This window comes from Neolamprologus multifasciatus, chromosome 15, assembly GCF_963576455.1.
Source record: "Neolamprologus multifasciatus chromosome 15, fNeoMul1.2, whole genome shotgun sequence".
NCBI lineage: Eukaryota > Metazoa > Chordata > Actinopteri > Cichliformes > Cichlidae > Neolamprologus > Neolamprologus multifasciatus.
Window position 1 is genome coordinate 1,825,261 of NC_140453.1, and position 23,493 is coordinate 1,848,753.

Here is a 23,493-nt window from a genome sequence, read left to right on the forward strand (position 1 = left end):
AGCTGATTTGTCTGAAAAGAAGTTTGAATTAAGAGGAATTTAGGACAGTACAGAGGTGAAAGCAGCGCCTGTTGATTTTGTGTTTGGCTGCCATTTATTTATAGTTTAGTTTTTTCTTCAAAGGGATGAAATGACAGATATACACATGAAAGCAGGGTTATGTTTGCAAGTGCAATAAAAACCTTTTTAAACTAAAATTGTGACAAATATTTATCTCAACATTGATCAAAATATTTTTGCGATGATACTTTTCGGCCATAATCGTTCAGCCTCATCAAGGATGATGATTTCAAATATGTTGATAAAATTATTCAGTTTTCATCTGATGAACACGATTAGCTTTAATAATATTTATGTAGCACTTTTTAAAGATACAAATCACAAAATGTTTCACATCAAATAAAACCAGCAACTAAAAAAATTTAGTTATTAAAAAACATAAAATGACATCAGGATGTCAGAAAGTTTAAAATGAAAACAAAGGGAAATACTTCCTGAATGCTCACAGATGTACAGGGGAGTGCAGATTTCCACAGTGTAGATGTTGGGATGGATGGAGAGCCCTCAGAGCCCAGCTGGTGACATATGGCTGCAAAAGTTTGCCAGTGTAGGTGGGGGCTTCTCCATGTAGAGCTCAGTTAAAACCTGAACTCTGGATTGATTTCTGAATTTATTGGGGAGCCAGAGGTGTGAGATCAGCAGAGGTGAGATGTGGGAGCACCTGGAAGATCTTCTAAGGAGCTTTGCAGCAGCATTTTGCACAAGCTGCAGGTGATCCAGGCTTTACTGAGGCAGGTGAACACGGAGTTACACAAGTTCAGGCCAGAAGAAATAACAGCACGACCACCTCAGACTCTCCACCTCAGATTTTGATCTTTTATTGTTAGATGAGATAAAACCAGCGTGGATCCAGGCCCTCGACAGACATTTCCCCATCACATTTTTAATATTTGCTTTAACATAGCAGCGAGGATGGAACAGAAGTGGGGCGGGGGGACGAAACAATTTTGTTCATAAATGCCATGTTGGTTTTTTACTTTTGGATTTATTGATCGAATACAGGTGGGCTCCTCTTTGTGGCTGTAGCAGGAATGCTAAATATCCATAAATCTGACAGAGATAACAGAAAAATCCCAAAACAATAAAAACAGAAAAAACTTGAAAACACAAAAGTTCAATCTGTATTTACACTAATTTCCTGAACGTGTCCAAAAACTGAAATTGTGCGTCACGATTGGTGAAAACGTATCGATTTTGTTCAGTATGATGAGCGCCACATTACAAGACGCCCAAGGGAATCTTGTTGGATACGAGAGATTTTGGCACCATTTTTCCATTTCTATGGATTCTACAAACTCCTCAATCAACTTCATAACTGGTCCGTCTAAGCTTGAGCTCTTAGTCATGTTAATTCAAAGTCAGTAAGGGTAATTTGCTGTGGCAGCGCGGTGGATTTCAATCATTCGTCGCAGCACGAGAAGCTGTTGCACCACACAGGGACGCGGCCCAGTCCGCTCCAAACTGCTGAATCGAGTCCAAGTCTGGAGACGCCTACATGCCAGCGTTTAGTCACAGACGTGGTGCCACCGAGTAGCTTTCATTTTTATTGAATTCTCTCAGTTTTGAAACCAGACTGCATATTATTTTACTTTAAAATGATCATCACGTTACATCAGGCGTTTCCAACTCCAGTCCTCGAGCGCTACCGTCCTGCAGCTTTTCCACAAATCCTTGTTCCGACACACATGAATCAAATGAGAGTTGCAGGTCTTTGCCAAACTTGATGGCACGCTGATGAGGTAATCCAACCATCTGATTCAGCTGTGCTGGAGCAGGGACGTGTCTAAAAGCTGCAGGACAGCAGCTCTCTGACTGCAGTTGGACACCCCTCATACATGTCGCATATTATTAATTTCCCTAACCGTTTTTTTTTTTTGGCTGTCGACACTGATTTAAATTTCTAATTTAAGCAAAATTATCATCTGAATAATATTTAAATTTTAATATTGTTATTGTTGATTTTACACTTAAAAATAGCGCTACGGTCAATATTTTACTGCAGGAGAAAATGTTTTAACTTGAAAAGAAAAAAATGTTTTTCCTTCAAATGAACATGAAAATAACCTAAAAAATAAAGTTTGTGCCACAGAACAAGAAATAAATTGCTTCCAAAAGAAATCTGTAAATTGTTCATAGAAAGAGAAGGAAGAAAAATACAAAGTGCTAGAACAACTTTGTCTATCTCAATTGCAGGAGTTAAATTATGGAACAGTCTAACAGAAGAAATAAAAGAAAGTAAAAACATAAAACAGTTTAAAGTAAAATATAAAAACCTAATTTTAAATAAGTATAAGAATGAAGAAAACAGGGTTAACCCAGGACGGTGATGTTGCTGGTGATGGTGTTGTGGTTCTTTTTGGTTTGGGTTTGTTTGTTTTTCCATAACATGCAAATTTACACATTCTGTATTTTTCATATGAAAGAAATGATACTGTGGTGGGGCTTAATTTCCTGATTTTGATTTATGTATGTTTTGTTTTGTTTTGCTTTACTTTTGTTTCATATGTTGTTTGTTTAATTTAAGACTAAAAGAAAATTAAATGAAGTAAAACTTGAGGGGGACAAATAAGTAAATACTTCTGCCTGCTCCTTTTCAAACAAATAATGGAATGATATTTTGAAATGATTGTGAAGGCTCATGTTTGAAATAAAAATGAACTGAACTGAAAACACAAATGTTTTCCACTGTAAAAAATTAACTATCAAAATAATAAAATAACTTTTTTTTTAAAAATTGTTGCAATTTCGCTTTTAATGGTTAAGCCTTTCCTGTAAATATTATAGTGAAACATTTTTAACCAGTATGACTTTAGAGCAAATGTTTTATGAATTAATTTACAGTTTGAATAAATTATTTTGCTATTTCTAAACATATTTAATATGACACAACAAACGTGAGCTTTTATCAAAGTGTTTACCTCATGAAATATGATCATCTTTCACTGTTCAATTCATAGTATCAACTACTTTATTTCATGCAGACAAATATTTTCAGCTAGCTCAGTAGTTTAATTGCTGTTATCGAACCTTTTTTAGACTAAAGTGCTTTAACTGTTCGACTCTGTAAGCTTAATACACAAATCATGATTTTATTCAAATTCCTAAATGTAACAGAAAAATGTCCACCTTAAATTTCCAACAAAGTATTTATTTAACATCTTTGATCTTGTGAACATCAGATGTTTCCATTTTTACTCAACAAATCTGAAATACTGACCTCCATGTACTCTGTCTAATCTGCACTGGTCACTCCACTTTATTGTTATTGATATTTATATTTAAAAGTGCAATACTGTGATTTTCTGCTGCTCATTCCTGTGAAATATCCCATCTGCCCTCCCGTCATATTTCTTTTCAAGATTTTCTTATTTAATCACTAGTGCACATTTATTTATATTTAAAGATACATATATATTTAGTCATCTTTTCTCTTTACCATGTCTCTCTAATATTTTACTCCTTACTATATTTCTATTTTTTTTATTATTTTATTTTTTATTATTTTATTATATTTTCTCCTACTGTATCATGCTGCTGAGTGTCTGCTGCTCGTCAAACACATTTTATTGCAATGTTGACCCTGTGCTAACTTGCATATGACAAATAAAACTGAAAACTGAAAACATGACAGCAACAGTAGGAATCAAACTGTGTGAAACCAAAGTTGTGCATAAATAGCAGCGTTACCACATTTTTCAGATATAAAACAGTGAAATAAAAGTAGAACACGTACTTTTATAAATTGTCTAGTAAAACTTACATTATTAATAACTTCCCTCTCACAACGAACATCTGTAGAAAGTGTAACACAGTCTAGCTTTCTGACCGTCTGAAACAGGAGGGGAGGACTGGATCCACTCATGGTCAGCAGTGTCTGAGATGCGAGTGAGGACTCTGGGATTGACCGACTTTTTTCTTCCTGGACTCAACCTTGGTGCCTCTCTCAGGATTTATGGAAAAGAAACACCTTTATTGATGAAAGGGCGAGAGAGACTGAGGGAATGAACACCCTGAGGTGGGATATGGTCTGATAAACACACAAATCCATAATAAAAGAAATGTCACTGTTGAAGGCACTCCAGTGTTAAACAGGGTAGTGCATGTTAAAGCAGAAGTAACTGGCAAACATTAGGCAGAGGTGAAGGTTGTGATGCTCTCGCTCGTCGATGCTCAACATGAATGTCTCAGCAGTGAAGCAGGAGGAAGCTAAAAATTTAAAACAAAAACAAAGAATCAAAAACTTTCATGTCACTCATACAAATACTTGTTACATGGGTTTTCTTACTGGCTGAACTTCTGTGGTTGTGTTAGTCAGCGTGTCAGTGTGGATGAAACTAAACAAGCCACGAGTACAAGAACGTGGCCGGTACAGCAGAAACCGTCTACTCACAACAAGCAACGATGAAGCGTGTTGGTGGCACTTCCTCCATCTCAGCATCTTCTGCGAGGCTCAACATCTCAACAGTGCAGCAGAAGCTCTTCCTTCTCATCAAATCTCAATCATCATCTAAAAGATCACAGATCATAAAGCATCGTCTCAATGACTTCTTACAAGAAACACTGGGCTGACCTCTCTCAGTCTGAAGTTTGAGAAGAGCATCCAGGAGTTGTTTGCGCTTTTGTGCATCAACATATTTGAGGAACTTTGGTGAGGAAGGTCTTCACCAGATTCACACCAGTCAGTTGTTGGTAATGTGTCGTCATACCAACGGAAAAAAAGGAGCCATTCCTGGCATAGTTTTTCAACTCATCTATACCTTAATTATTCTTTTTAAACAGCTTCTTCATTTCTTCTTTTTTCAGGCTCCAGTCTCAGAGAGAGACAAATGATTTGGCTCCCACTGAAAACTGCTTGTATCTAATCTGTTATTATTATGTGAAATAAAGCAAAAATGTGATGTGACAGCATATATCCATTACCAGCACAGCCACGCTTACATTCAACAATTAAAACATCTATTTTTTTGCAACACATAAATGTAAAAAAAAATTAATAGTGTTTGACTGTTATAAACTTTGTGGAAATCCTCCGTTAATAAAACAATCCAAGTGTTTTGAGTAGGGTTATGTTTTTTCTTTCTGAGAAAAAATTTATTTATTTACAGAAAGTTCACATGAAATCAGCAGCTTTAATGTTTTATAGCTGACAGGTTTTTTCATCACAGATATTTTTTACAGTGAAGAAGCTTCTCACTAATGTTTTGCTCAAATAAAAGGATCTAACTTTGTAATTGCTAAATTCAGACCTTTCAGGGAACAAGGGTAAGCTGAGGCAGCGTGTCATCAGCATCTTTGATGCTGGATCAAAGTGAAATTATTTTCCATCAAGCTTTACGCCCAATATGACCTGCACTGTTTGACCACGGGCCATTCAAAACCACTTTTCATTGATCTTGACCTCCACCCACAATATACACAAAAGAACATACACAAAGGCTGAATATCATTTTTAGTTTCTTAGTATTTTCTCTTTCTTCCCACTTTTGTAAACCTTTAACTGTTACACAGATGTTGTTCAGGCACAGTTAGTGATTATTGTAGTCTGGCCTGTAGATTTGACCTCCTCATGAACACAGAGGTTGCTGACGTGTTAGTTTCTGTGACTGACACACAAATAAGTGTGTCAAACGCACGAGAGGACAAAAAAAGCAGTTTTTCTTTGAGTCATGACTCTGTCAGACCTGAGCACAGAAGCATGATGCACTTTTTTCTCATTCGCAGTGAGTCATGCTTCATGCTGTGAGATAGCCATCGCAAATAAACGTCCAGAAAAGGTTCAGGAAGTATCGCATCAGAACTTGGCTGCTAACTGTTGTTGTTTTTAGGTTTTCTTCATAAGCTAATCCCACGATAGCCGCCTGCACGTCCATGAATCCACTGCAGACAGTAACTGCTAATAGTAAAGATGGCACGTTGCCACTTTGCTAAAAATGTACACAAAACAGGCTTAAGTGTGTGTGTGTGTGTGTGTGTGTGTCAGCCATACTTCTATTATAAATCCACAACACAGCTGGCTGGAGAGATGTGAGCATAACGGCATCTGCTTCTGGCCTTCTTCTCATTCACACACACACCCGCACCTCGAGCACCGGACTATAATTCATAATGAGAAAAAGATTAAATTGGACTTATGAGGAAGGCAGCGCTGTGTTTCCGGCCAAGTGTGTCTCTTAAAAATGCATCAACACTTATTACATTGTGCTTAATGGGCTTCGAAGAAATTTGTCCCTTTGCCATTTTGGTCACGGCTTAGGAAAAGTGGTCATAATGGATGCTAATTAAGTCATGACTAAAGCTGGACACACAAACTCACACACACACACACTGAGGCTGTTGGAATACAATAGACTTTCCCATCCACGGTTTGACTGAAATTGGCCAGATATGTAATTCACAAGAAATAGCAATAAGTTCTGATTACAAGATGATGGAGAGATTGTTTCCATCATGTGAAAATACTGGCTGCACTTCCTCAAGCGCTGATGTTCCAGACATATGCGATTGTTGCCTCGAGCCAAAGCATGACACACTGTGTCTGCTTCACTGCTGGCTAAAAACTTCGACTGGAGTTTTCAACTGTTACAGATTTATTTATTTATTTAAAAAAGGAACAAAAATACTTTTACTAAAAACAGCCTCGTGAAGTCACACAGACTGCAGTTGTTTCTTTTACTGGTTTTTTCTTCCTTATTTACAAATAAAATGTTTGTTAGTGTGGGAATCTATTGAGAACAAACACAATGACGCCAGGACTGACTCGTGGTTAGCGGTTCCATTGAACAGAACTATAATTATCTACTTCTCCATCTGGTCATGTGGCCTCCTGTGCCAGGAGTGAACCTCCTGCTGTCTCCCGTCTCCGCTCAGCCAAACACAGCTAAGCTTCTCAAATGAGGTCAAAGGAGCGGGCTTGGCAAAGCTTAAGATACAGCTTGGACGATGTAGTTTTCAGTGGTATCCATGTTGGCCAAATAACTGTGGTCCCGTAGCTCTTGCTGGAATTATTTATTATTATTGTTATTATTGTTTTAACTGTTTTGTAATATTTCAGTTTTGAGAAATGGTGCCATCTGAAAGTGAAGCTTGCAGCACATGTAGGCAGTCATGGCGTCTGATGATGGATGTACAGCTGTGACGTGTGTGGATGCCGACAACCACAACTGTAGTCAAACGTTCACATGAACTCTTCGTGTGCATGTCATGGCAATTTGGTGCTTTTATTTATTTTCTGACTGTACAGGAACTGTGTGCATAAGTTTGAAGTGATTTTAGATTTGTTCACCTGTGCAGGGTCCAAAGCTTATATAAATGCTGGATATTGGCAAAGTTCATTCAAATTGTTGGTTTCCTGGATATAGACGTGACATTAAGCATGGTCCACACATTTTAAATAGGACTGAGGTTGGAGCGTTGGGAAGGCCATTCCAGAAACTCCTTTATCCAGTCCAAATCCAGTCTTGATGTGTGTTTGACCATTATTCTGCTGGAAACCCAAGTTTCAACTGTTGATTTGAGGTGGCTGAAGAATTTGGAGGCAGGCCTTCTTCATTATTCCATCCCCTTCGTGCAGGACTGGACTGGCACAAAAAATCAGCCCAGGCATTTTGACTAGTGCCCGGCCCACCATGGTATTATAGGAAAAGCCATAAAGCCTTTATAATAAACTTAAACCTACACCACCCTCCCTATTCTGGTATTCTAAACGGTCTTTAGCAAAAATATAAAACAACCTAATTTATAATTACATATACCTCACTAATAGGGTTGCCAACTCCCAGCAAAAAAAAAAGGGAACCATTCCCCCACCCTCTGTTTCAAGATGCTTAATTGACAAAACTGATTTTAATTTAATGCTCGTATCAAACAAATGCACAGAAATCTATTATTTGTCTCCTGTAATCAAATAGATTCAACATCTTTCTTCAACAGAACTGCAGACTGCACTGATGGTACCTTCCCAAAGGAAAGAATACTAGTCTACTTAATATTTACTGAATACAATAATGTATTTCTATACATTTTACATCAGATGAAAACTTTGGTTGTAAGATTCAGATAAATATTTATTAAAAGCGAGACATTTTAAATGAGAATAAGAAAGAAAAGTATGGATCCTGGTGTTATCTGTCTCTCAGAAACAGTTCATAACTTCAACTCATCCATGTCACCTAAAAGGTAAACCTGTTTCTCCATCAGCTGTTCAGCTCTGATGATTCAGTAAGGACATCTCCTGGTTTCATCTTCATGTTTCCCTCTCACCACATATCCAAACCGATATCATGACCAGCAGCTTTACAGCTGTGGCTCCAGCAAACATCAGCTGATACTAGAAATTAACATTAATTAAATTCTACCGACAGCTGATCAAGCTTAAACGTGGTGCTGTTGTTTAGCGCGACATCTGCTGGTTCCCTCTTTCTGGAGAGAAAAGCCGATCAGCTGATCATTGATCAGTTTCATGATTGAATTAGCAATTTTCTAGCTGAAGTAGTGATGAAATCGCGTTCCTTTTCACCTCAACTTTAAAGTTCGACCTCCTCTGCTGTGACTGGTCAAGCCCAGAGTCGATCATGACCAACTGGCCAATCCACCACCATTCATTTATATCGTTAAACAAAAGAAGAAATAAAACCCCATCGGCCCATAAAAACAAAAAATCATGAGCGGCCCACCGGGCAAATGCCCGATGGCCAGTCCAGCCCTGCCTTCCTGCAGCTTACCAGTACCATTGACTGAGCATGTTGCTACCACCATGTTTGACAACCAGGATGCTATTCTTTGGTTTGAAAGCCTCACCTTTACTGCTCCAAACATCTGGTCTCATCTAAACATAAAACGTTTTCCAGGAGGCTGCAAATCCAGTCGAGCTTGAAAGTGTTGATTTTGGAGCAGACTCTTCCTTCTCGTTCAGCACCCTCGCAGCCCGTCGTGGTTTGGTTTCCAGTGGACTGCAGGCTTGAGCTTTGTTGGTTTGTGAGTTGTTGCCAAACAGCCAAACCCATTTCCTCTCCTGTGAGAATAACAGTTTGGGTCTTCTTCCAGAGCTCGGAAAGCAGTGACGCATCTGAATAACTTGTTTGTGTACAACTGTTTGAACCAACTTGTGTAAACCTACAGTTCTCCTTCTTAGATCAATGTGGAAATCCAAGGAACTCAGTAAAGATCTGAGTCAGTCCAGTGAGGGCTATGAAAGAAATGCCTTTTATGGTAACAGCAAAGGGAAACCAGCTTTAGTCGACCATGATCAGCAACAAGAGCTTAATAGACCTGGACCATGTCAAGTTAAAAGACGTTGTATCTTCAGCACCATTTATTAAAAGATTAAAGTGGGTGTATATTTACTATGTAACCTTTTAACCCTGTTTGTCTGTGGACTCAGTTCTTGTTTTTTAAAGTCTTTAAAGATGTTGATGTGTGTTGTACAGTCATGAAAAGCCTCAAACTGATGAATAAATATAAGGTTATGTGACAATAACTGTGATGTTTCACAATGAAAGATCAAAACTACACACATACACGCAACTTTGGAGGCATTTCATTTACAAAACAAACAAACAAACAAACGCACACAATAATGAAACTTTGAAAAATACTATTGTAATTAAAATTTAATTACTACTTAATGTAGATAAAAGTCATTTTTTCTGCACCAAAATTATTTCAACGTGATAACAAGAAGAAACAATTTTCTCTCTGCACATAGGCCGTTTATGTGTGCGTGTTTGTTGTGTAATGTTTACATAAGAAGTTATTTAGAGTTAAAAATGGGAATGTAAACTGTGTCTGGAACAGCTCCTGCAGAAAAGGGTTGAAAGAATATCCCGTTGTTCAGAAGAAGTAACAAATCGATGCAGCAAAACCAGAGAGATACTTTCCCCCTTCCTCCTGGTGTCCACAAAGCACTTCAAACACTACGAGTTCAGTTAAAGTGTATGTGAGCAGCAGCTAATATAGCCTTGACCAGTGCTGACATATCAGATTTCGTGCTGCTCCCTCTGGAGCCACAAAGGCTTCTAAACAACTTTATTTCACATTTAAAAGCCGATACTGAGGTGGGAATATCGGTAGAGTGCAGCTGGGACATTTAGTATTTATCTGAAGGCTCCTCGAAAAGCCCGTTAAGGTTAAGAGAATGCCAGAAATACACAAATACCAATAAACTATTAAACGTTTTCATTAGACAAACAAACACAGTTGTTGAATAACAGACTTGATAAAGTCGTGTAAGTCACAGTGTCCCAGTGTTAGCTGACAATCAGCATTTTCATTGGATTTCTTCTGCCTGTCTTTTGTTAACAATATTATACAAAATCCTTTTTTATTTTCCTGTATGAAAAGTTCAGCTTTTATTGATATGGGGCTAACTCGCATGAAATATTAATCTCAAGCTATTGTAAGGTAGCGACTCTCTAACTGATAGAAACACACCAATCGAATGAGGCTGGTGTTCGTATATGTGGAAGATTGTTACTTGGAGCCAAAAAGATTATATTTGCATGACAAACTTTCAGTATGTAAAAATATATTTTCTGGAAAATTCCACATGTTCATTGTACGAATGTTAAATTAGCTTTAACCAAGTTTGGATTGTAAAGTGAAATTTGCTAAGGAAAGAAATCTCTGTGCTCGTCTGTCATCAATCCAGCGGATGTCACCACTTTATAATGAAACAAAGAACCAACACAGAACAACAGGTCATACATAATATTGCAGCCGATGCCCATAAACACAGCGCGGAGACCGAGACACTCTGTTTCACCTTTGTAGTGGCTGTTTGCTGTAGCAGACAGGCAGGTGTATGGGACCGCTGCGCTCACTAACACTGTGCTTCTTGTCAGAAGTAAAAATATTGTGTGTGCAAAAAGATATGCTCAAATTACATACATATAAATACATATTTATACATTTGATTTAAAAAAAATGCAGTTTCCTGTGCTGTATGTACACAATTATATTAATGCACAGAGACAGACCTGATTGTTTTATGATCCACGTTGTGGCCGAGATTTAGTTTTTACAGTGTAGAGAATATTCAAAAGCCTCATATCAACACTTGAAAACCTAACTATGATTTTCTACAGTCATCCAAAAACATAAAGATGAGTGCTCTCATTAGCACTGTAACCATTGGAGATTTTAAAAGGCTGAAAAAGATGCAAATAGCATCCAACACATCGTTGTATTTATTTGCTTTTTATAAATGTATTACTGAAAAACATGAATGTTAAAAGGGCAATTATTTTTGCTTTTTGTCTTTAATGACTGAATTATAAGGTTTGGCTACGTGACATGAATGTTACATCCAACCACATGACTGTGCAGAACACAGAGGTGTGCTGCATTTCATAAATGTGTCTTTATTATTCATGAAAATTGAAGGTGGGGAAACTGAAACAGCAAAATAGAGAACAATCGTTTTTGTTTGATTTTATTTAGGCATGTTTGAACTTCCATACATAATATGTGTCAGCAGAAGTAATCCAACATTTTTACTTTTGGGAATTTTGGGCACTGCTTCCTAAAGTTGACACTTTTAGACATTAATGGCCTGATTAAACTTAAAAGAATCTACTCGGTTTGCAGTCCTGGCTGCCGACGTTCCTTTGGATCCTCTTTGATTGACATGGATAAAGAGGATTTGAACTTTAAGTGAAAGCAACAAGCAGAAAAGCTTGCCTCATCATATCCACCCCGAGCCTCCAGCCATTCCCATCCATGCATGTTACATACCATGACACTTTGATTGTGTTTACATGTAATGCTGTAGTGTATTGATTCCATAAGAAAACTCCATCTGTATAATGCATGCTGCTGACATCAAAACACAAAACAACTCCAGCTTGCCGAATGAAGCTCTGCAGTATTTCCTCTCTGTAAATGATTCCCTGTGTGGTCGTGTTTCAAGCTGTTACGCTACATGATGCAATAGGACATGCACACAGAAACAGCATCCGATGAGTGAGCGCTGTGCTGGCCACTCTATTTATGTGCCAACGCACAAAAGTTTCCGTGCACACGCACACACACTACTGAGGGCTATCGCTCTCACTCTGCATAAGAGTCGTGTTGTTCCTCCGTCAGTCAGTCATTCAGTCACAGACACTATCCAAACAATCAGCCTCCCTGTCCAAACATGTTAATCCACCTACTTCATCCTTATCCCCATGGACACTGGCTGCTGTCTGCGGCAGCACTCTTGTTCTCTCCTGGGTGCACACACACATGCACACGGGCGTGTCAGCACTTTAGTGAAGCTCTTCTAACAAATATCCCTTTTTGCATATTCAAATGAGGAGCTTATCAGATAACACTGCAGGGACTCTGCATGATGTGAGGGGTGGATTTTCTATCTGGAAAGAAGTGAACGGCTCTATGATTTTTCCAGTGCCCAGTGCATTCCCTCTAATGAGTGAAGAGGCACATTACAGTGGAAATATACGTTATCTTTTATACTAACCCTTTATACTTAATAGGAGATGATTCTCTTTTAACTTTGCACCACTTCCAGCGCTGATGTCACGCTGGTGCAAAAGTCACTGTGAAAAGCGTTACCATCTGCTGCGGTAATGCTGATGTCTGAGTATGCACCCTGATGCAGCGTAAGTCATTTGAAGCGTCTGGCAGCAGAGGCCACTGGCTATAGAAAAAACAAAAAACTGTTTCTTTTTGGTATCCGGTCGTTAAGTCTGACGTCACTAGCCGTCAGTGTTGCCAACTTAGCGACTTTGTCGCTATATTTAGCGAGTTTTCAGACCCCCTAGCGACTTTTTTTCTAAAAAAAAGTCGCTAAAAAAAGACGTGAAAGCGCATATCGCTTTTACTCTCAACAAGCAGCGGGTGCTGTAACGCAGTCAGTTCTTCTTTTACTCTTTTACTCTTTTGCTGTTTTGTGGATCACAAGGTTTAAAACTACTTATAAACACACACACACAAAGTAACTCCACCAGAGTGCCTATTTCGGGTCACTTTTGCCGGTCCAAGCCCGGATTAAGGAGCAGGGTTGGAATTGTGACATTAAAAAAAACAATAATTGCTAAAAGAAATTAAATTTGTAGTTCTAAATAAATTCTAAATGCATTTAGGACGTTTTTTACTCACTTTATGTCTCTTCCACGATGTTATTTCTCTCTCCAACAACGTAGGTTACAATTACATTAGCATGACCAATTATGCAAATTAGGTGATGACGTCATTTAGCGACTTCTAGCGACTTTTAGGACAGCCAATAGCGATTTTCCTTACTGAGGAGTTGGCAACACTGCTAGCCGTGTCTGGTCCTAAACTCCGCTGCAGGTCCATATATCAAGCGATCACTATGGCATTACTGAGAGTTGAAAAACTGTCTAAAGTCTTTCATCTTTAATAAAATGATCAGCGTTCTGCTCTACCAGGTGTAACAATTGAGTTTAACATCCAGGCATCCATGAAAACGGATTTTATGACATTTAACGGAGTTAGAAGTTAGCAGGAAGTTAGCTCGCTAGCTTCTATCTAAATACAATATAGCATGTCCTGACTGCGGGGTTTTGGAAACAAATTCAAACGTACAGCTCTGTTATCACTTCCAACATAAATGAAGACAGAAAACTAAACAGCAGTGACGTTTGTAGGGTTACTGAAGTTTGGCTAGCTGGTATATAATGATGTGCTACGTGACCGCTAGCGACACAGCTATGTTAGCATAATATAAACAAGCTAACTTTTTTTCCACTCGATAAAAGTTAACGTGAGTGTTCTCGGTGGTCAGGAACAAATGTAATCGCATGGCAGGATGCTGTAAAAGGACCAAACTTCAGCCAGGAGAACAACTGAGATAATCCATCCACAATACGAGGTTAGTCATTCATATACTGCTGCATGGGCTGGGCTGTAGCTACATGCTAAGGTTTTAAAAACCTTAGCTTAAATAAATGATTAGCGGTAATAAAAGCCGAGGGAGGTCAACAGTGATCACTGACTGTTTTAGGAGCTTTTTGAGATTAAATAGAAGAAAATACAAAACATTGAACATGTTAACAACACAAAAGCCATATTAAACACAGACTACTTTAGGCCCGGAAGTAGGATTCGTCACGTTATCACTTAACAACCGGATTGCATTCAGTGGGAGAGATCAATACATTTTGTGTGCAATTCATATTGATTGTTTGGGCATGTTATATGTACTGCAGTTTAAAAGAAAAGCATTGAGAAGATGGATGGCGTCGGTTATTTTTCACGTCTGAGGCACGATGCATGTACTGTAACTCTGTGGGGACATGAAAGCACTCTGCTGTCAAAATGCCAGCCAATTTGATGAAAACAGCTTTTCAGCTTTTATTTTGATGCCAGTTTCATTATGTGAGTCATCGTTTCACAAAAGACTAAAAGTACTGTGACTGTACGCATTTAATCAACAATCACGATGTGATGATGTCACTGTTCTTCGTACTAATTCAGGTGCTTTAGGTATGTTTTGATGCTAAATCCTTTGAAGGATTTCTTTAGCTTTATATCTGTTAATTAGTAATAATTCTGTGTAAAATGTAAATTAAAAACAAATTCCATTTACAAATTTTGGACAATTTCAAAATGATGTTCATGCTGTCAGATTGGGAAGACATTGAATATGTCATCATCTACAGAATATAGCATCATCAAAAGATTGGGAGACTCTCTGTACACAAGGGAAGAGAGTACAAATCAATACCTGTGATGGTCGGGCCCTCGGGCAGCACTGCATTGAAAACAGCAATGATCCTGTCATGGAAATCACTGCATGGGCTCAGGAACACTTCCAGAAATCAGTCTGTAAACACAGTTCACTGTGCAAGTTAAAGCTCTACCAACAACAATAGCATCTTCAGTCCATTTCAAACGGACCGAGGGAAAGTGGAAAACTGTTCTGTGGTCGGACAAACGGGAATTTTAAATTCTTTTCGGATGGATGCCAAATCCTCCGGACTAAAGAGAGGAGAAACCATCTGCCTCGTTATCAGTGCTCGGATGCTACACAGTGCTACACTTTCTTTTCTTTAAATGCTACATTTTTTCAGTTTAAACATTTGATACATTTTCTGTGTTTTATTGTGAACGTAAAACGAGTTCATGAAATCTGGATTCTTTTCATTTACACAGCAGTTTTAGAAGAACCACAGAAGCCAGGCTGTCATAGAGAGACAGACACTCAACCTAACCACACTAAATGTATGTCTTTAGACTTTAGGAGGAGCTCAGGATTCGCCCTCAGGCCACAGAGATAACTGCTGCCCCAACATGAAATCCACGCACGGCAATACAATGAGCGTGACAGATCCACCTTACATCACACGCTGCTGCAAACACCTGCCTCGTGCACCTTATTAACATGTACTTAAAAAAGAAATAATAGCACTCAGTGACAATTGTCAGCCGTATATAATCTAAGATAAGTCCATACAGTAAAAAGAGCAACATGTGATCTTTGCTAAAATGTCAAATAAACATGCAGAATCGTTCATTATTTCCTTGGTTTCTTTGTATCATTGATATTTAGATGCAAAACGATAAATACACACTTCATAAATAATTAAATACCTAATAAAATCTCATCTAGGTTTATAAGACACCGTAGATTGATCTACACAGTTTTATCCTCAGGTTGTGGGGCAAACAGTGCGCTGTTTCCATGCAGCTACAGTATCTGTTTATTTCACAGTTTTGAAGACATTTGCAGACAGTGAAGATAAGATAACAGACACAGGAACTATCAGGAGGTCTGCTTGTTCTTGATGCTGCTTTTGTTTCTACTCTCCGTCTGGATCACAGGATCTGTAGCCCTCGGTCTTCAGCTTTGGCCGTGAACTCTTTAAAAGGACACCGACTCTCAAGTGTAAAGTAAACTAAAACATACACATACATCCTCCCATAACGGTAGTAACACCAGCACTGATCCACGTTTCCATCTCGAGAATCACGTTGTCCGTGTAACAGCCGTAATCTGACAACGCTGTGATCGAGACAAATCGATGCTTTCTTGAAACTTTATCAACGTCTCTGACAAAGAAGCTTTCCCTAACATCTCCACTGCTGTTATTAGCTTCCCATCCAAAGCCCTCCTAGCAGGTGCCTGTTTGGAATCACCTGCTGTTACGTTGACTTTGCTGTGATCAGAAAAGCAACGACGCTGAGGCAGAACACAACATTTCGGGGAGGTTGTTTTATTGGGATTGATGGTACCTAAAGAAGCTCCTGCTGAGAGAGATGTTGATGCATAAAAGACTGAAGAAACACAATATGAGCGATCTCTACAGGCCACCTGCGTCATGTTATTCACATCTGCTGGTAATGGAAAACGTAAAAACAGAAATCCATAAATTTATCAGCACTATTCATGAATCATAGATCACATGTCACTGTAATCCCAGATTCTCACAAGCTACACCAAACTTTTTTTTTAGGGGGGGGGGGCTTTTAAAGCATCTTTGTTTCTGACTCTTTGTTTCAAACCTACTGTGGCACTTCAATGGCGTCCCACAAGACGACTTAAAAGGAAGTGCTGCGGGCACGTCGGGGACGACGGTGACATTATCTCTCAAACCGGCAAAGTGAGTGCGTTTGTTTCTAGTGACGTTTGTAAACATGCATGTGTAGATTTGTAGGATGTGATGGTGTTAATGAACGGTTTCCATACTGCGAGGCATTAGAGGGGCTGGGATTCGCAGTGGCATGGAAACGCCCTGCTGTGCGTGCACGGTGCACACGGTGTACATCCACCGCTGAGGGAGGAATGTTTTGTACTTTTGTGGTTAGACTGCGATCTCTCGGATTGTTGTTGTGGGTGGCGACGCTTTGAGGCTACATTTCCCACCAGTGTGTGGGAGGGGCACAGCAAGGGATGGACTGAGGACGGAGGGGAGGGTGGGCAGTGAGCGAAAATTACACAGTTCTCCGGTTCACAATGTAGCTGTGTGGGCCTGCGTTTTTGTCTCGTTCTGTGCAGAAAAGAAAAGAAAAGCTTTGGTCAGACACCAACTGCCCCCGCGCACCTCCAAAGCTACAGCTTTTCACAGCGTCTGAAAGAAAAACGGAGGAAAAAAAATAGGCGAGGGAAAGAAACTAGAGCCACAAGTGAGCGAGTGGGAAAGAAAAGAAGGATTGAAGGCAGCGTTATCAATAAACCCAGCGAGGTTCCTCCTTGCGTGACCTCGTGGGTATAAACTGATTTTGCTGCGGCTCGGTTTTCCGCAGCGTCTGCCACCTGAGAGAATCATTAAAGTGGCTTTGCAGAAGGCTGGCAGCTCTCCCTGACACATATATCAAGAACAGGAGTCTTATTAATGCACGAAAAAGGAGGAAGTGCAAAGGCCTCCATTGATACTCTCTGGTGTAATTAAAAACTAATTGGCTAGGCTGTTTTGATGACATATTCCATCTGATTACCAAATGTGCGAAGGAGGAACTCTTGAGATGGTTAAAAAGGAAAAAAGTTGTGTTGTTCTTTAATTAGCCGTCACAGGAGGGGGTGTGATTTACAGTGAATGGGATGAAAGTGTGGGGGGAGTTTTAAAGTCTAAAAAAGTATGATCAGCTTCTCCTCGAGTAACATTGTTATAAAACTGGCTGAAAGTGTAACGCTTCAGTGCTCAGTGATGGAGACAGTAATGCTGAGCTGATATAATCACATTTGCTGTTGCTGAACCTGAAACGTCACATTTGCAGCCTGGTTCTCGCTCCTGCAGCTCTTAACTTCTCCTTTCTGTCTGCGAGATGACGTCTCTCTTGTACGTAAAAGGCAAGGAGAATAAAAAGCAGTCCGAATACGTACGTCTGGGAAATGATCTAAAAGCACATCAGCGTAATTCACTTACTAGACCTTCACAGAGACGTGCTGAAAAACAGTGACGGGAGAGGACTGTTTAAGAAAGAGCATCACATCAGATTTATTTACATCCTGTTCAGAAGGGCGATGACATTCTGAGCTGAATGCACAGAATAAAGATTTGGAGACGGCCTTTTGAAGTCTTTTAAATGCTAATAGCGTGATTTGGGGGCAGGGAGAAAAAAGCACTCTTGAACTAAATGTTTCACACATTTGGAATGAAATGATGGCAAACCTTCCACTAGAAAGAATAACATTATCTGCATACTGATGGAGGAACAAAGGACGTTTTGAAGAGGGTTGAGGACTTTAATGGAGGATGCAGATCTAACAGAGAGGGGTGCAGTTGTTTGTTTGGCTGCTTTTGGAAAAAAAAATGCCACGTTTAGCTTTTTTTTCAAGAGTTTCTGTGTTTTTATTGCTTAAAAGAAGATATCTGATAAGATGTTGAATCTGGCATTCAGTAGAGATTATGAACTGTCAGAGACAGATCTTAACCAAGTATAAGCTCAGTGACCGCAAACTGTCAGCTGAACAGGAAGACAGAAAGTCAAGGAAGCCACGAGGAAAAGGAAATGTGATCACTGTGTGACAGGTGAGGAGGAAACAGTCCATCCTTCAATGAAGTCAGGAGCACTTTAACCAATTCAATTCAATTCAATTCAATTTTATTTATATAGCGCCAAATCACAACAAAAGTCGCCTCAAGGCGCTTCATAGATACAGAGAAAAACCCAACAATCATATGACCCCCTATGAGCAGCACTTTGGCGACAGTGGGAAGGAAAAACTCCCTTTTAACAGGAAGAAACCTCCAGCAGAACCAGGCTCAGGGAGGGGCGGGGCCATCTGCTGTGATTGGTTGGGGTGAGAGAAGGAAGACAGGATAAAGACATGCTGTGGAAGAGAGACATATGATTCAATGCAGAGAGGTCTGTTAATACATAGTGAGTGAGAACCAGTGAGAACCAGTATCCACTCTATCCAGATTTCAGCGAGTTAAACGTCATCTCAAAATGAACCAGGAGCAATCAGGGAGCAGCTCCTCAGTATATTTCTATACATTCACTTTCTGTTCAGCATATATTGTTTTCTTTGTTCCTTTTAAATGTACTTTAAGGAGTTTGAAGTAAAGTACAAATTGAGCCCAAAAATAACTTGGCAGATGTGGAATTTAACCTCCTAGGACCTGCGTCCACATATGTGGACGTCACATTTTGGGTTATTTAGACCAAAATACTCAATTTTGCTCTACAAGGGCCTGATGTCCACTTACGAGGACGTTATACTGCTACTGTTCTATCAAAATTTTAAACGAATATCCTCATATGTGGCTCTTTTTTTTCTTAAAAGCAAAAATAAGGTAAAAAAAAAAAATCTGGTAATTCTTTGTTTTTACATTCATCAGGTCCTAATCAGCCCAAATGTCAAAGAGAAATTAAAAATGCTGCTGTGGAAGAGTTCAGGTCGTAGGAGGTTAAGTGTGAAATTCAGACTCACCACATACACGGTTCCTTTTCCTAAAAGTTGCAGCACAATTTTCAGCATAGCTTAAAAAATAAAAGACAATTCATGAAACTCTGACATCGTCTTCAGGGTCAAATAAGGTCAAAGTAACCTGCTGTCTGGAATCTGTCTCTGTTGTGAGGTGTCAACCAATATATCCTAAAGCTGACCTTATAGACCTTCGTCTATGTAAGACAGATCCTAATGGATGTTAACATCACCCCACTCCACACCTCGACACAAAACATCACCATGTTGGCGAAGGTAAAAATACCAGATGAAGGAGGAAGGGCATATCTGACAGACCAGTGGACTACACGAACACGTCGCAACCTGAGGGACCTGCAAGCACACACACACACACACACACACACACACGATGTTGTTTGTTTGCTCACAGTATTGAATTAAGTTGAAATTCTGCTTTATTCTCATTGTTGTTGTGTTATTCTACTACAAATTATATTTCAGTGCTTTGGAAATACTGTTTTCAAAAACTGTAATGCCAATAAAGCACCGCTGGATATTGATGGTAACAGAGGGTATATTATACAGTTAGCCTAGATTGGAGAATTATTTTGTTGTTGTTTTTTAAAGTTAAATACACCAATCACCATGAAAAAGCTTAAATAAGTAGAACGATATGAAACCAAAGAGACAAAACAAAATAAATACGATGCAGGAAAATTCCATCAAAGCTGCAGGAATGAAACCTTCATTTGCTAACCGAAAGTGTGAACCACTACAACACGGAGCTGCTATAAAGTCAACAAAGTAAAATATATGTGAACACAAAACACAACTGGATTCTTGAGAAAATGATTTTTAAAATATAAATATGGTTTAAAACAAATAAAAGCCCATCTGTTCTGATTGCTGCTGTTTCAGAAATAATCTCCATCGATACGAGCCGGCTCGCGCTCGTGCTGCGTGCCGTCCATGCACAGGGAGGCTGCAGGTGCCACTGAAAACACGAGGCACAGTTGGGTGCTTTGTTGCAACGAATAATTGAAGGACAGAAAGTAAATGATGGTTTCTCTGTTATCATTTCCAAAAGTCTGTTTCTGCCCCTTCTGCAGCTCAACCCTGCAGACCAATGTGCTGCATAAAACTATGCACAGGCTTACACAGAGCTCAATGTTAGCTAAAAATGCTCTTAAAAACAACTTGACTGCTATGATTAGTGAGATTTACCTGTATAAATCGAAAGCTGATCGCTGCATGCAGCAGTTTGTCAGAGTCTTGCCTCGGACTTGGTTGTGCCTGCAGCATTAAACGGCAGCAGGATCCATCCATGAGTGCCTCCATAAGAGATGGCTGTGCACATTTATGCTTGTGGCATATACAATAACTTCATTAATTATTCATAACTATGAACCATTCCCAACACAGACGTAATCAATCAGATTGTAACACAAAATGATATACTGCACTTTTCAAGTCACACTTTATAGCTGCCTAATCACTTGTTCCAAACCGGGAGTCCTCAGGCTGAGTCCTGAGACCATCTCAGCTGCTGGGAAATTCATTTAGTTGATGAAAAACTGATTGAAGACAGACACAACATATCTGCTGCATTGTGGTTTTGTTAAAGGCAAACAAGGACTGAGCGTGCTATGTAATCACGTCCCCAACCTGCTGACTAGAAGGACTGAATTTAGACCAAAAATGCAGAGCTGCTTATTTAATGACACCAACCAGGGTGAGCAGAGCTATCTGCAAAGATCTGAATTATATTCAGCCCACATTTACATTAATATTCACATCCATATGTCAGAGCTCACACAGCCACACTAAATCCAGTCCAGACTGTCACCACACTAGGATACACAATACACACCCATTTAATAAATATCCCAGGAGAATGACATTGTCGTTTCATTAGGGACAGCAGGATAATATGGGGAAAGGATTAGATCGTTAAAATGTATTTAACACCACTTCACTATCCGTCAGTCCAATTTCTTCAGCGTATCAGGTTCAGGATTGCCTGAATCTGGTTAATCGTGTATGTCTGTGGGGGAAGCTGGGAACTTGGAGGAAGTCCAGTCAGCGCAGTCAGCCTGGGGATTTAAACCCATGAACTCCTCGCTGTGGGGCACTGGTGCTGTCCGCTGCACCACAGATTTTTTTAATTGGTACTATTTTCATAACTAAAGTGTGCATTTTCAAATCTCTCAGTACAAAACTCACATTTGATCACATTTGTAACACCACTAGTCATTCTTTCAAATCTGATGTCACGATTTCATTGTGTTTGCACATATTTTCATTCCACTTAATCATTGTTTCAGAAAACATGATCACTGTGATATATTTTAAGAACATTTGCTTTAATCACCCAAACAAAACAGTAAGATCTTTTTTTCAACTTACCAATCATTTCATTCAGGAGCAAATAATCCAAGGTAAGCGTTTCAAATTGTCCTTGGTGATGAATGAGTGTAACTGAACTGTAAAACTTTACACAGCAAATATTACACTTATTTTCAGACATACTAAATAAATATATATATATATATATATATATATATATATATATATATATATATATATATATAAAGGAAAAACTCCCTTTTAACAGGAAGAAACCTCTGGCAGAACCAGGCTCAGGAGGGGCCATCTGCTGTGATTGGTTGGGGTGAGAGAAGGAAGACAGGATAAAGACATGAGAGACAGAGATTAATAACAGATATGATTCAATGCAGAGAGGTCTATAAACACATAGTGAGTGAGAAAGGTGACTGAAAAGGAAAAACTCAATGCATCATGGGAATCCCCGGCAGCCTACGTCTATTGCAGCATAACTAAGGGAGGATTCAGGCTTAAAACTTTCCTTTTTGCTAAAGCATATAGTTAGGGCTGGACCAGGTGACCACTTTTTTTTATCACTTTTACACAATTAATCAAGCCGGTCATTAACATTGGGCCATAGATTTTCATCAACATCACAGTGGATGTCTTCGTTGTTCAGGCACCGTGGGAAAAATCTCCTGGCATGATGAATCCAGGCTTGACATTGCTCAGCAGTTATGTCACCACAAGCTTCACACATGGCTTGAAGAAGGGAGACCTGCTCACGGGGATGGCGATCATACACCTTCCACCTCCATGTAGAGAAGAATTCCTCAATTGGGTTGAGGAAAGGGGAATATGGTGGAAGATGGAGGGTCATGAAGCGAGGATGTGTTTGAAACCATTCCTGAACCAGCTGTGCTTGGTGGAAGCTGACATTGTCCCACACAACAACATCTCCCTGACACGCCTGCTCCAGTTCATTTAAAACTATCAGGTGTTCAGTGTTGTAGGACCCTAGAACTGGTCTACAGCCTACCACACCACCTTCAGATATAGCTGCACCCACGTTGTCCAGGGACTTGGATGGTAGCCCTTTGTCCAATAAGGTTACGTCCTCTGCGTCTAGTTTTTGCCCGATTGAAACCTCATCGACAAAAATATACTTGTGATGATTCACAGCAGCGTCCAGCTCCATCACCCTCTGTCACAGTAATTGCCAGTTTAGTGTTGTACCTGAATATATTCTGAACGCAGTTGTTTCACCCGGACATTGTTCCTCTCAAAAGGAACCAAGTAAATTTGTTTCATGGAAACCTGGTGCTTCTTCAAAAGCCGCACAGTCGTTGGAAGGCTAATTGATGGCACATTGCAAAGGTGTCATTGCTGTTCTCAACAGCCTGTTTGATTTCAGACAGCCGTATGTCATTCCCTGCCCTGACCATTTCCACCACAGCCAACTCCTGCTGGTCAGTCAAAACACGTGGGCGACCACCACCAGGTTGTCTCCCGTTAACTCTGAGGACAATCATATACTGTCAATATTGAAGCATTACAAATTACATTACTGTAAACTGACAATTACATGTTGTTCATCTATACAATAGAGTACTATATTTTAGAAGTGAAGTTGCTATAGCAGACATGCCGGTTTTCTTGGCGAAAAGTTCTGATGATAGAGCTGACAGTTGACCTTTGTAAGGCTGTACCAACCTGGCAGCCTCAGCCATGGTAACGCCTCTGTTAACCACATGGTCAACAATGATGGCCCGGACTTCTTTAGAGATGATGGT

The 23,493-nt window shown here is 39.5% G+C and overlaps 1 pseudogene; it reads right to left on the reverse strand.

Annotated features, from left to right (window-relative positions):
• Positions 1-3,552: 3,552 nt before the first annotated feature.
• LOC146501269 (uncharacterized) lies at positions 3,553-22,898 on the reverse strand (annotated as a pseudogene).
• Between the last annotated feature and the right edge of the window lie 595 nt (positions 22,899-23,493).